The following is a 14,760-nucleotide window of genomic DNA, read 5'->3' as shown; positions in this document are numbered from 1 at the left end:
CTTCAGTTGAACTATCTGCTTTCTGACAAGACAGACTCAAAAACCTGCCACACAACAGCTTGGGCCACTTCATTTAAAACAGAGCTGTAAACCATGAGAAATGCTGAAATACAATTCCCCTTCTGTTAGACTCATTGTAAAAGAATATTTCAAAACTCCACTAAACCATCACCATAATATCCTGATTACAATTATTTTGTGGTAATACTTGTTCTGAGAATGAAGTAGCACAGGACATTCATCCCGTGTAACTTTTACTTCTATTCTTTTAGGCAAAGATTGTTGAATGCTTATATAACTAGGACACAAAATAAAACTGACCTTCTCTGCTAAACATTACAAATTTATTCTCAGGCAAATACATCTTTCTAGTTCCTACACGCATATTCCTTACACATATGTAAGCCACCACACCTGTAGGGATATTTGCTCAGGCTGAGTCTCAATGTATTATTTAAAACAAACAAATAAACCACACACTTGAGGAATCACAGAATCAACCAGGTTGGAAGAGACCTCAGGGATCATCGAGTCCAACCATTGCCCTGACACCACCATGGCAACTAGACCAGGGCACTAAGTGCCATGTCCAGGCTTTTCTTAAACCCCTCCAGAGATGGTGACTCCACCACCTCCCTGGGCAGCCCCTTCCAATGGCTAATGACCCTTGCTGAGAAGAAATGCTTCCTAATGTCCAACCTGAACCTCCCCTGGCCAAGCTTGAGGCTGTGTCCTCTTGTCCTATCGCTGGTTGCCCGGGAGAAGAGGCCAACTCCCACTTCACTACAACCTCCCTTCAGGTAGTTGTAGACTGCACTAAGGTCACCTCTGAGCCTCCTCTTCTCCACGCTAAACAACCCCAGCTCCCTCAGCCGTTCCTCGTAGGTCAGACCCTCCAGACCCTTCACCAGCTTGGTCGCCCTCCTCTGGACTCGCTCCAGTATCATTGTTTCTCCTTAAGAAAAAGGAGAGATGGAATATTATAAATATCCACAAGTAGACATGCCAAAATTCATCCCTTATCTACAACATGCAAAAGCCAAAGAAGAAATTTGCTTCTCCAAATAACTGGACCCCCAACAAATAATTATTCCTGGTTTTCACGCGATTAAAACAAGATGCTGGAAGTTTGACCAGTCTTGCACCGTGTCCCTGTTGAACAAACACAGGCAGTATGGCTCAGAAATACATACTGCACTGTAGACGTTTAGGGCTCTAATTTAAGGAGCTTTCAGTAATCTGCGACATATTAAAAGTAAGAATGTACTTTCAGATCTTGCACCATGAACACACGAGCGACACAGGCCACAAAGGAGGAGCTGATCCAAAGCTTTCAGGGAGGTTTATTTGAAGGGTGTTAAATAAATTCAAGATTGCAAGGGAGCACAATAGACACTGCAGCCTAGAAACTGCAGCCTCAGCCTCAGATCGTGGGACTGCATAGAACAAGGATCCTGGCAGATACCACAGGTTCAGCGGCTCACTGACAGCTCTTAATTCCCTGATCCCAGATGTGAAGGTATTGGCAGAAGCAGCGGAGAAGCAGCGTATCATTGATTCTGCATTAAGATGCCGCAACATCCTGCAGGATACAGCCCAGTGAATGCTAAGGTTCATTTCAGTCTCCCTCCAAGAAGCCCCACAAATTGACGTCTGTGCATCTAGCACAACTGCCAAGGAAGCCAGAAAGCGATACAGCCAACTGAGGGAACACGCTGACATTGTGCCAAAAGTCAATGCAGAAGTGATTGTTGCAAGTTTCAGTGATTTATGAGGTGGAAAAGGGTGATCAGGATGCAAAGAGAGAAACAAGAACTTTCCATTTCCTACTTCACGTGCATAGGGCACTGTAGAAAACGCATGACACCAGGCTGGTATATACATCTGAAGTGCTATGCCCCTGAAAGGAACAGTGCAAACGATACCAGACAGATAAACGGTGACTGTGAACACCAACAACAGTCACTACCAACTCAGACACAGCTTACACACAACAGTGAACACAAGAACCAGACAGGATTCTGGAGGAGAGCCTGTAGGTTTTGGGGGTTTCTGAGTTTATTGAGGGGGGGTGTACAAAAACCTCTTTTTTCACCCAACACTAGAGAAAGCACCATTTAACTGTGCTTTATTCCCAAGGCAGAGGTTAATCCACAAAGATTAACCTTTTCCGTATCCTTTCCATAAAAGAATCTGCACATCTCAACTCCCCAATGTCTAACAAAGCACGCTCTGAACTTCTTACACTGATGCTCTAGAAATCAGTGGTGACACCAGCTCATGGTACACAGTGATTTTTCCACCAGCTGCTAGACAAGGCAAATTCAGTTACCAATCAACAAAAAGTTTTATGCAAAATGCAAACTTTGCTATCAAAGCATTAAGCAATCAGCTTGGCTAGGCAGTCAGACTGCTCTGGAAAGCCAAGAGGGATGTGTAAAAGAAACTGGAGGTAAGACTGTACTAGGGTAAAAGAGTGAACAAACCACCGATTAGTCTATAGATGGGACAATATATATTCTAAAAGTGCAAAGTATCTTAAAACTATTTGTTTCTTTTAAGCATTTGGAAATAGGAGGAACTTCAGTGAAAATTTGCAGTGTTTTAAGTTAATTATGTCACCATTTCTGATCTTCTGTTGAAACATGCAGGCCTCTGCCAGGTGTCCTAGGATACCACCCGCAGCACATAAATATCAAACCAAAAATATTTTTATGAAATGTTCGGCTGAGGACTCTCTGAAAAACTTTGACAAAAAGCACTCATCAGTTCAAGATCGCAGTCAGAATGGGGAAAGGGAAGGCAAAAATAGCTGTAATCCACCTTTGCATCGTCCATCAATTCAGACAGAACTATGACTTCTGCTTTTGGGAGCCAGCAGCCTTAGGGCTGTTGCAGCTTCACTCTGAACACAGAGGCCAGCAGTAGATAACCCCCAAGAACGGCCAGCATGGAGCATGCAATGCACTCTGCCCTTTCTCAGCACACCCAAAACGACAGCAGATCTTGAGACGAGTCAGTGCCGGGGGATTCCTGCTTTTTATAAGGGTCTTTGTGCAATGGACAAATACCTTTTATTCACAAACTCAGAAGGCTGGTGTACACTGAGCAAGAACGGGTGTAAGGGAATTCTGTTATTTTTCTTCACTTCCACAGTACAGAGACTCAAAAGCACAATGTCCTTGCTTGCAATCTTATTGCTGGCAATGCTTTTGTTAGGGTGCCTAGAGGCTTTTGTGCAGGCAACACCAGTGTGTCATTTTAGTATCAACTCCTGCCCTTGGAAATTATTAAAATCCAGCACATCTTCTGAATGAGAAATGAAATGTGTTCTCCGGCAAACCCTAAAATTGCTCATGTTGCTGGCAGCTATGTTAAAACAAGGGTGTTCAAATAAAATTCCTATTTAAAAAAATTGAATTGAACTTTTCAACAGAATTAGATTTTCCTGAAATTTTATTAGCTGGCAGGTTCATAAACTACAACAGAAACAAAGGAGGAAAACCAAATCATTCTTTATGAGCTATAAAAAGTTAGCAAAGGGGACCAAAAAACCCACTTTTTTGAAATATTAAGTCTATGAATGGTAATTTTATCTCTTTCTGACAGTAAATGGCTCCCACAGATTTGTTAAGGTTATAAGCTCATAAAATGCAGAGTAAAACGAGCTTTCTACTAGGTTGCAAACAGCACTCCCAGCTCCATTCCCATCACACTGGGGGAGGGATTAAAAAGCCCCACCAAACCGCCAACACCCAGGTGGCATTTGCTTTCACCCAGATTCCCAGTGACTCCCCAGAACGGCAGCGTGTTCTCAGCAAACTTCGCTGTCACTGACTGGGACTAAGAAGGAAAGACGGGTGCTCAGCTGCGCACAGCAAACCCTGTGTTGAGGAACGACAGTGACAGGAGCTGCAGTGGGCCATTGCTCCTTGCCTAAATATCATAACTCATCTTCAATCCTGGCCACTTCTTGTCTGAAGCCAATTAACTTCAGACCAATTAACTCCACATGGCAAATCACAGCACCCGCATATTCTAGGGCCCGTAATACACCAAGTCAGGTTAGATGATCTAATGGTCCCTCCTGGCCTTGTAGATCTACAAATGAGCAAGTAGGTCTTGAGTGACTTCAATCTTGAGTCACTTCCTTTTGTCCCTTGCAGGATTAAATCATAAGGGATTATTTTGCCTCCCCTCCTCCTGCATTTCTAGTTAAAACCTTTTTCTTCACCTGCTCTCCTCAAACAATTGCCATGTAGCAATTTAAGCCACATTGCACTCTAGCAGAGGCTGCATTCCAGAGCAGGGCAAATCACCCATTCTTCCATAAGGAATTTTCTAGAGAAGAGTGCTGCAGTCTGAAAAGCACTGGAAAAATACATTGTTTTCAAAGACTTAATTGAAACTACTCTTGAAGGGCAACACCTGGTTCACTGTCACCTCCATTCCACATACTTCTAATACCTACAAGATCACAAGTTAGAAACACTTTCAGTTGCTGCTCAGCAAGTGAATCCATTTGACTGAAAGCTTAGAGCTTTATTTGACTTAAAGTTTAATATACTAAATATATACAGCTACTGCTAGTGTCTCAGCTTGGTTATGCATCTCCTAGAACTACTCAGCAAAATAATGCAAACAATGGCTTTGCCTTTGGGAATTGGTTGTCATAAACAAAAGAAAGAGAAATTAAACAGTCGGAGGTCAGACAGTCCTTTCACCAGGGCACAGGATCCAAACCTGTCCAAAAAAACTCCGTGTTCCTAAATAACCAAGAGCATCTCTTAATAAGTGTTTTAAATGATTTGAAATTAAGAAGCTTTTAGGGGAAGCTATGAAGTATGAAAGAGTGTAACTGGTCATTCAGGAAGGTTTACATTCTGTATCTAGAGCCCTTTATGATATAGACAACATTATAAGCTTCTTACTGTCCCATCACTAATATCATTAATGCTAATACAGATTAATACTTTTACTACGCACCTGAGCAGAACAGACTTCCAGAACAGTCTGATCCTGTTTGAAGAGTAATTGCAAGCCAACCCCTCCTTTTCACAGATCCTGTGAAAGGTAACGACTCGGCATTAGCTACACCTGCAGCTTTAACGGAGCTCCTCTGGGGAAAGGAAAGGGGCAGTAAGAGATACAGATCCATTCTTGTTGCTGCTTCTACTGAGCAAGCCTTGCCTGTGGATTGCATTACCTTTGCTCCAAGAGGAAACCCACTGCCTCACCAAACCATTTTTGAAAGGGAAATACATTTATAATTTCAAATAATGACAAAACTGCATGGGATCTGCAAGAGAAAGGGTTTATTTGAAGGAATCTCTTGAAAGAGTGAACGGAACATTGCTGTGCTGGAAGCTAAGGGTCAGACTGTCCTAACTACCAACATTTGTGCATATTCAGCAGTGACTCATGAAATTATGAGCCAGAGCCGGTGACCTGCAGGAATTCAGTAAAAGCCAAAAGAGAACTGAACATTTGTGTGGATAATTAGAACATCCACATTTAGAAGGGGTCAAAGAAACACAATGTTAAAGGAGAAACAGAAAGCCCTTGGGATTCAAAGTCAGAACACATGAGAGAAACTTTCCCAAAAGTAGCTTATTACATTTTCATTCTCTCTGCAACTTTTTGCATCTTTCTCTGAAACCTCTGGTACTACAAAATGCTAGATACTAAATGTAGCAGCAGCTGGGTATGAGGTGGCACCCCATGTTCTCATGTGACAAGTGATTTTGAAAACATTCATTGTGAAATGAGGACTAAGAGCTCCTCATTTGTACATCCTGATCGTGAAGAAATAACTCTCTCAGGAGCAACTGTGAGTGCTCCACTCTGTAGTACCTGGGAAGTATCTTTAAAGCATGTAATAACCCAGGTACATTCCCAGTCCCACTGATCTGTCACACTGAAAGTGCATTTTCAGAAGTCCAGCATTATGCACCCCCTTTGCCCTGTTACTGCACAGAGACATACACAATTTCTTAAGCACGCTGCCTCAAAGTCACTTCACTAATGGTTTTTCAAACTGGAGGCCACCTTTTTGTTGTGGAAAAAGCAGAGCACAGGGTATGACGATACCCATCCTTGATGATACGTACCCCACCTCTAATGACAGTGTGTTTCTGCGATTCACTTGTTTCTTCCCTTCTGTTGAAATCAAGCATTCAAATAGAAGAGCTACACTGTGACAAGAAAATCCATCTACACAGTAAAAGACTCAGCTTCACAAAGTCATTTTAATATCATCTTCTCTGTGGCATTTCTAGGGCTGGGTTCCAAATATTTCTCTAGTGTCGAGCTCAGATTTGCTCTCAAAATACAGGTAGGCAATCCAGACAGGCAGTCCTGCTCTTTCAAAATTCCCATGCCTCTCCTAGAAAATGGGGCTTCCTCATGAGGGACTTGCCTAGTAGAAGTTGTTTTCCACACCCAAAGGCCACCAAAGAAGGCAGTATCTTGAGACATTTGACTACAGTAGCCATTTTGTTAGCTCTTCCGAGAAGCTGAGTATTAATTTTGGCAGCTTTCCAGGCACACTCGATGCAGTAACTACCACAATTGTGCCTGATGTAACTGCAATGTACTGATGCTCAGAACTGCACTACGAATCATCTTCTTGATGGGTTTCAAGTTTTAATTTATTTCCAGGGGATGAGAAGCCGTTAAGGAAATTGCTGTATCTATAATGTCTTGTACACAGCATTTTGAGGAAGGGGCCGATAAATGTGATTCCACAAATCTCTAGACCACAAATGGGAACGTGGGTGCTTTTCAGACAGTGGTCTGTTAACATAGCACACGTAGTAGGGTAATTCAGTCTCCAAAAATTCTCATACTGCCTTCATTAAAGTGTGATTCCCTGTTTTTTTTCTATTTCTAAAACTGACATAAAATACCATTAAATAGAACAAATTTACTGAGCTAAAATAGAGTTAATGGACTGTCTTAAGTTTGCAAAAAGTGTAGACCTGATTTCCTCTTAATCACTGTAACTCACAGTGTAACTCAACTTGATAGTGTGCTCACAGAAGCAAAAAAGGAATCAGACCTTCACTTTAGGTTCTCCTGACCATTTGTCCAATGTGAACACTTTTTGCAAGATCAACAATATATTATTACCTGGTTTCAGGCATTCTAATCAACTACGTTTTTATTTTTTCTGCTAATTTATTCAGCAGCCATGTAGTCTTCCTGTGGTTAATTAGAGAACTCACTCAAGCTTGTCTAAAGATTTTATAAATATGAACACGTTATCTCTTATTGTATCTCCTTTTCCTGCCTATTAATCTCACAACAATTAAACTAAAAGCTTCTTTTTTTTAAAAAAAAAAAGGCTACTAGGAAACTCCATGCTAAAAGGCAGTAATTATTCTCAAATTCATTCTTAAAGGAAACAATACAAAATGATACAGAACCAATAAACAAGTGGTAGAAACAGCATGCCTTTGAGAAAAAGGTGCTCATTTTACACCAATACAAACCTCACTGGAGGATGTGGTGTTACACCAGTATGAACATTAACCCATACTGGGAAACAGATGTAATCCCATCTTCAATAAATTACTTGACAATCACACTACACTGAGGACTTCTTTCACTTTGCTCTTCGTATACCCAAGGCCTAGGTAAGTGGAATAGATCCGGGAAAAACTGGACCAAAAGTAATCTATGGCTTTTTGTTGATGTGAATCCGATTCTCCAATAACTCAGCTCTACTGGGAAAAAGTTCAAGTTCAAAGAGCTTTCACATCTCAAAACAGAATAAAATACTCCAGGGAATTTTTGGTTAGGCAAAAATCTATGCTTATCCTGCACTGTCAGTGAGACCTGCTTCAAAGACATCTGACTAAGGAAATGCTCTGCAAAACAAATTAATACCTGATGGACCAAATCAGTCGCGGTTAAAGCTCAACCCAGGTATAGGGATGAGACCACACATCTGCTGTGACCCAGCATGTAATGGTGCTGCTAGAAACTGAAATAGTGCTGAAACAGCATGCGCCAAAAATCAGCACAGGAAATTCTGAAGGATGGGTCTTTACCAGCACATTTTATTGAAGTACCCTGCATGGTTTAAGGAGGTGTATGAGTTGGGAACAGGGTAGGAAGTATGTAAAAGAACTAGTATCAATATTTACTTGTTTTTCTACAATTCAGTGGAGCAGCACAAAGTAAATTTAGCTCTGAGAAAAGGTAATAGCTTCATACAGAAACCTGCAGAACTCAATGTCTCGAGGGCCAAACTTTCTTAGGAATCAAGAACTCTTGCATTACTAAGGCTAAAGATAAAAGATAACTAAATATTCACTCTCTAGAAGATAATCACAGACAGTTGGTGATTGATTTGATAAAACAACCTCTGTGTCAGTTACGATTTTGTGGTTCAAAGGATTTCTTGCGTGGTTTTCTGAGATATCCAGTTCTGATCTGTCAGAAACACTTCAATGGAAGCGAGACGCAGAGGTCTCACACAGCACGGCAATTCCTGTGCTCCACGCAGCCTGTAATGTCCCAGTGTCACATAACAGAGCGCTGGGTGTATACAGTCTTTCAGATTAGGCCTGAACAGCATTCTGATCATCTGCATTTTAAACAATTCCATAGACAAGTCAAACGTATTAAAGAGCAACGGCACTGAAAATTGCTACTTGTGTAATTATACATTGCTTTTGCAAAATTTCTCTTGTGATTTTACACGGAGACAGAACCTTTCATCACTTCCTCATCTAAACCGTGAATAGTGCCATTGTGAGATTTTTTTCAGACACTACTGTGCTCCACTTCATCATCACCATAATACACAATTCTTGCATAACCCTGTTCATCTATAGAAGACCTCACCTCCCTGGTGAAGTAAGTTATTCTTCTAGGTGAAATCAGCACATTTAGAATAAGGCTTTATGTAAATGCATCAAAAAAGAAAAAAAAAAACTACTCTTCTTGATTTTTGTGTTGTATTTTGTTTGTCTGATTGGTATAAAGCATGCAGTTGGCTGGCAACCTGGTCAAGATCATTTTTCCCCAGTGCACAGTGAAGATTTCTACAACAAAAATAGTCCTGTTACTTTCTGGGAGCTCTGCTAGATTAGATTTAAAGTCTTGGAAAAGAAAATGAGCTTCAGACACAATCTTGACAGCAAAATAACAATGTCTAAGTTTATGTCGGCTATTCAGAGCCCACAAAATAAACATAGGCCTAATAATCTCATTAAGAACTAATTCCATGAGGTGACCATTCTGGTGATGACTTCACTGATAAACAATTCCAAGCATGTACAGCCTATGCGGACTGCAAATTAGAAATATTAGATGAAAAAGGAAAAGAACAGGTTTGAATTACAGTGGCATAAATTTAAGTTCTACTGCAGTAAGCCTACTTCTCTGCTATTTTTATAATCACAAAAGCCTTCTCTTTCGTTTTGCCCAAGGTGAAGGGCACAGAGGCATATGGAATAAAATGAATTTGCCTTCTTTAGGACTATTCTATCATCTTATTTTAACAGATGAATAATAGAAAATCTCTTATCTTCTGCACAGCAAATGTTTCTCCCCTTTCTTCTACATTACTATGTATGCAGTCATATACGTGGTGTCATACATACAAATTTAAACAGTGAGAACAATATTTGAAAAACTAAAGAGCAAAAAAATGAAGTGGATTATATAAAAATAGTCCTGATTACAAAGGCAAACAGCAACATTACCATTAGGGCAACATTCACTCAGAATGTGCATTTAGGTTATCTCTTTTTAATAGATATTTCCTCCCATTTGCTTTCATTTTAAAAGTTGAATTTGAATTTGTTCTCTGTGTTTGCTCACAGAATAAGTTCGTCAAAATCGCCACTCGCCCTGTTAGCCCTCTAGAAAATAACTGATGTCATTCTTGAAATGAATGCTGGCCTGTAACCAACATCTTGTTATTACTATGTACACCACTACACAGCTAATAGGTCATTACAGAAACAAATGGAGACAGATTCATAGCATATATATAAACAATTAATCTGGATTTTTTCAGTGGGAAGACAATGAATGCAATTCAGGGACGTGAAGCTGTATTCCAAAATCTGCCACTGGAGTAACAGTATTTCCCTGACAAGACTATGTTAGGGCTTAAGTAATTTTGACAAGCCACAGCCTCAACAGTGAGAGGTAAATGTTCATGGGATTACATATTTAAAGGGAATATCCCATTTTCCTAAAAGTCCTTCGCATGTACAGTCACCCAGAATGGCATCCAGCAGCCTTCAACTAGCAAACAGCAAGAATAACCAGAGGCCTCGTCCCCCAACAGCGCAGTGATGTCTCCCGCAGAGGCATGAGGCATGGAAGCAGCAGCCCTGCGTGAGCACCCATCTCTAGGTAACAAAGCAAATCTCTGCAAAATGGTATCTGTAATCCTGCCTAGAACCCCCCCTTTTTTTTTTTTTTTTTTTTTTTTCCCCTGATAAGCAAGTTGTGCTTCTTCCTGCACTCAGGGCAATCACTATATGCAGTAACGTAATCCAGGCATACTCAAACTCATACTCCAAAGAGTTTGCTGCTGTCCTGAACCCCTCCTTTGCTTCCCACCTGCCCAGCAGGGCAGGAGCTCGGCACTCCTCTTCGTCTGGGTCCCCCCTCGCAGCCCCAGCTACCCTCCCAGTCGCTCTCCAGCGCTGCCCCGGGCCGCTGCCGCAGGTCCCCGCAGGTCCACGGGGGCTGAGCCACCACGGCAGGGCCGGCTGGAGCAAGGACGATCGGTCAGAGCCATCTAATGGCGACAGGCGTGAAGTGAAAGTATTTCTGCACCCCTGGCAGAGCTCTCACTGGAAGACAAAAGCAGGAGAGCTTCAGAGAACGGATCTGTAGATACAGGGGTCGCTTTGCTGCTTCTGAGATGGCAGCCAGGGTACTGCAAACCCGTACAGACCGTTCAGGGGAGCATGGCATGGGGCAAAAAAGAAAAGAAAAATGAAAAGCACAGAAGCATTTTTGATAACAGGCTTCCAGGTGCTGAACAAACACACAGGAATGTCCCGTACCCACCAGAATGACTACTGTCTCGATGTTGGGGCTAGATTTGCATATTTAAATTAACTTAAACTACTTGCATCACGCCATGTAGTCGCCTTAACAACAGGTACTCCAGCACCCTTTCAGAGCTGTATTCCCATCCCACTAGGTCACTGCTCAGTCAAGTGATTCAAAGGTGATAATTTTCTCTCTCGTCATGAGTCAGTGTGATCCAGACTCGAGATTAGTGTCTGGCAGCTCAAAAGAAAGAGCTGACAGACCATAGCCCTTCTTGACACACAGAAATGTTTTAAATAAGCAAAGAAGAAAAGCTGAGAAATCAGAGCAAGACAAGAAGCCTAACAGGTTATCCATTCTGCTTCCCTTACTAGTGCTGATCTATTCAAGATCATCTATGTATGACACATCTATTTATAAATGGAAAAAGAATAACATTTTAAAACAGAAAGAAAGGTAGAATTAAGAATTTCAGCCTGATACGAAGCAGCCCAAGCTCGAGCCCTGTCTTTCTGTTCCCTAGCCCTCATTCAAACAGATCCCACCCACCTCATACAGAAGCTTTACAGTGTGCTCCCCGCCCAGTTCTGCACAGCACAGGCAAACTGACACCAAAGACTGAATTTCTGAAGGAGCTTTGTGCCTATTTCTTTTAAAACTTTTGTGAAAACAAGTAGGAGTGAAATTATAGATTTAGAAATACCTTCTTTGCCATTTTTTGCTGAATCAGTTCGGAAGTCCAGCTCCCTTCCTTCGTGACCGTGCTCCAGCAAGGTGGCTTTAAGAGGAGGAAAAGCCAACAACCCAGTTTCCCAGGGTCAAGGGCCTTGCTTTGCCTTTCTTCTACAGAACTAGCCTGGGGGTGTAGTGCTCTGAGGGTAAGGAAATGTTGTATTACCCAGGTCAGTAACTTTAATAATTCCTTTCTACTATGACTAAATGTCCTTCTTCAGGATTGCAGGTGCTTACGTTACTACGGACAAAAAATTTTAAAAGGCAACCCCATCCCTGAACTTTTGCTAACCTCTAGGACTTCCCCATGGAAGGGCAGAGAGGAAGGAAGGGTTTGAGCTTATAGGAAATAATTTTTAATTCAGAAGATCTTTACATTTGGGAGTCTGGTTTTTGTCATAAAGTACTATAAAATGCCTAACTCTCTCAACAGTGATTATATTTTATGAAAACCAGGTCACTGTGATCTAGGACCTACATCAATATCTAAGAATTGAGGAAATAATTTTTCCTAGTTAATTTTAAAACATTAAGTCAAAATGAAAGAAATTTGCAGCTTCAAAGAGAAATGATAAGGTGATGAGAGAGCTGTTGGAGCTGCATCACCACTGTAAACTGTGAGGTCCAAAATGAGCCAAATGCAAAGACTTACCTGATCGCAGGGGACTTAAGTTTGTTGGGTTTGTCAAAGCATCGTCAAAGTAATGAAAATTATATCCTAACACCTGCTAAACTGGCCGAGTTAAAGTTCAGGAGGAAACTGCAGCTTTCTATAGCTTACAATGGGCTGCTTTAAGTTTCTAAACTACTCTGTCCAGGACTTTGAAGTTCAAGTCTTGACAAAGCCTGTTAATTGAGTTCTAGGGTTTTTGAAAAAACATAAAGAAGTCTCTAAATTTACTTCATCAAAATGATAGGCAGTCAAATGAAATGTAATTAAACTAAAATGGCCTGAAGAATATGGCTAATCATCAGTGCCTCTCCTTATAGAACAGCTGTTGCTTTCTTTTAGCTATTATTCTAGCATTTTCTCCAGTCATCATCATCTAGCTTAGATAAGACCTGCATTGGTAGTATGTATGATATCTCTTTGTATTTTGTGTCCTTGTAATAAGTTACAAGATTTTAAAGTCCTAGGGAACCCAATCACGCAACAGGTAGAGCTTTTCTAACGGAAGCTCATTGGGTCTAATGGCTGTGAAACTCTGGAGGAAATTTTTCCTCAAAGATGGAATGACTTTAAATAGACACTGAGCAAAGCAGAGAAACTGCAGTTGACTAAGATAACTACAAGCCATATGGAATTTTGAGCTATAATGGGCCTCAGAGGCTGCAAATGAACTTCCTCCCTCTAGAGAGGACAATGTGTATTGTAGCCTCATCCATTCCTGACTTGGGAGTGTTAAAGCTATCTGCTGGAGTGACTCTTCACTGAAGTCTCAGAAATTTCTTTTAATCTTGGGGAGCAGCCAACGCAGTCTAAGATGTGTTAAATTACTTTTGCAAACAATCAGGTTTTCCCATTCTTTTCTGGAACAGTTAATTACACGAAGCCCCGTTGAATACACGAAAGCTGATGCTATCTGGTTTCCTCTGGGTTTAGACTTGAACGCTATCGCTTGCAGCCTGTGTTCTCTCAGACATGCCTGCCTGCTGACTGAGCACAGCTTTTACTTTGGCGTGGAACTGAACACTGTAATTTCCATCCAACCCTTATATTGCATACACCTGCAGCACCCAGATGGCAGGTGCTATTTTAGCATTGAGTGTACTACCGCTACTTCCACAGCAGGCCCCAGATTGGATGCTCTTCAAAGATAAGATTTATATGAAGTACCACAAGCCATTAGAAAGAGAGCCTTTAAAACTGTTGGAGAATGTGGACTTAGTGATAAGGGCACATATCTTAAGTCATGGGAAATGGACAGGTTCCATCTCAGCTTTTTGCCCTTCGTGCCCCCCACATTACAGTTCAAAAATACTTTCATCTGTCTAGGTGGAAATATTCCTGGCTTTGTCATCAAGCTTTCCTGAGCACAAACTAGAGAATACATGTCAAGTTTATCGCTAATCTACTTAGAAAAGCTGCCATGATCACCCTAGAGTAACTTCTATGTTAGTGTGATGTGGAGTTACATCTGAGACAAGTTCATTGTACTATCTGGACTGTTAAATAAATCACTGGTTAGCCTTTCCTCTCTAAGTGTGCAACTATATCACACATCATCTGTCCCTAAGAGAGAAGTCAAAGGGTTTCAGTATAGCATGGGTGGCACCAGTGCTTTAATCCTTTGATGATGACACTCTTCTGACAGTTTCAAGTCTAGTGATCTCCACGTGGTGATCATGAATAAACAGACCAAAAGACACTAGTGCTTTTGCAGACCTTGTGTGTCAGATACTCAACTGGGAAATGCTCTGGTATATACAGTTTAAACGGATACTGTTTGATTACTTGATCACCTCTCAGTACTTGCTTATTTATTTTTTAAAAATAATCTGGATCATTTTTTAAGGTGCCTTACTGGAAAAATTTTGTGTTTGCATTCCCTAATTGGGACGTCATGTTTGTCACTGCTTCGTGCTGTGCTCTCCCAGGACTTGATATAATCTCACTCTAAATAGTTAAGATAAACAAGAATTTTTGTGAACTTTGCTATATAGAATCTGAAAACACAGATTCGGATCTCTTTTGGTGAAGAGCAGAAATGCATTCACAAACGTGTACAAACCAGTCCACAAAGCATTTTTTGGTACCTTGGTAGTTCACGAAAAATTGCAGCTTGGCTGTGAGAATTCAAATTATATTCATTGGCTAGCAAAAAATGGAAAAATAAGATCATCCACTGTATCTTTCTGTACTGAGTAACTTCAAAAATATTTTTAAGGTTTTATGTGGGTTTTTTTCCCCTACAATTTGTAATTGGTATTAGAATAATTACATTCTTTCAACAAAGCAGAGATGAAAATAAGAAGAAATCACTTCTTTCATCAAAATAC

Source organism: Nyctibius grandis, chromosome 10 (genome assembly GCF_013368605.1).
Source record: "Nyctibius grandis isolate bNycGra1 chromosome 10, bNycGra1.pri, whole genome shotgun sequence".
NCBI classification, from domain to species: domain Eukaryota; kingdom Metazoa; phylum Chordata; class Aves; order Nyctibiiformes; family Nyctibiidae; genus Nyctibius; species Nyctibius grandis.
This window is presented reverse-complemented; position numbering follows the sequence as displayed.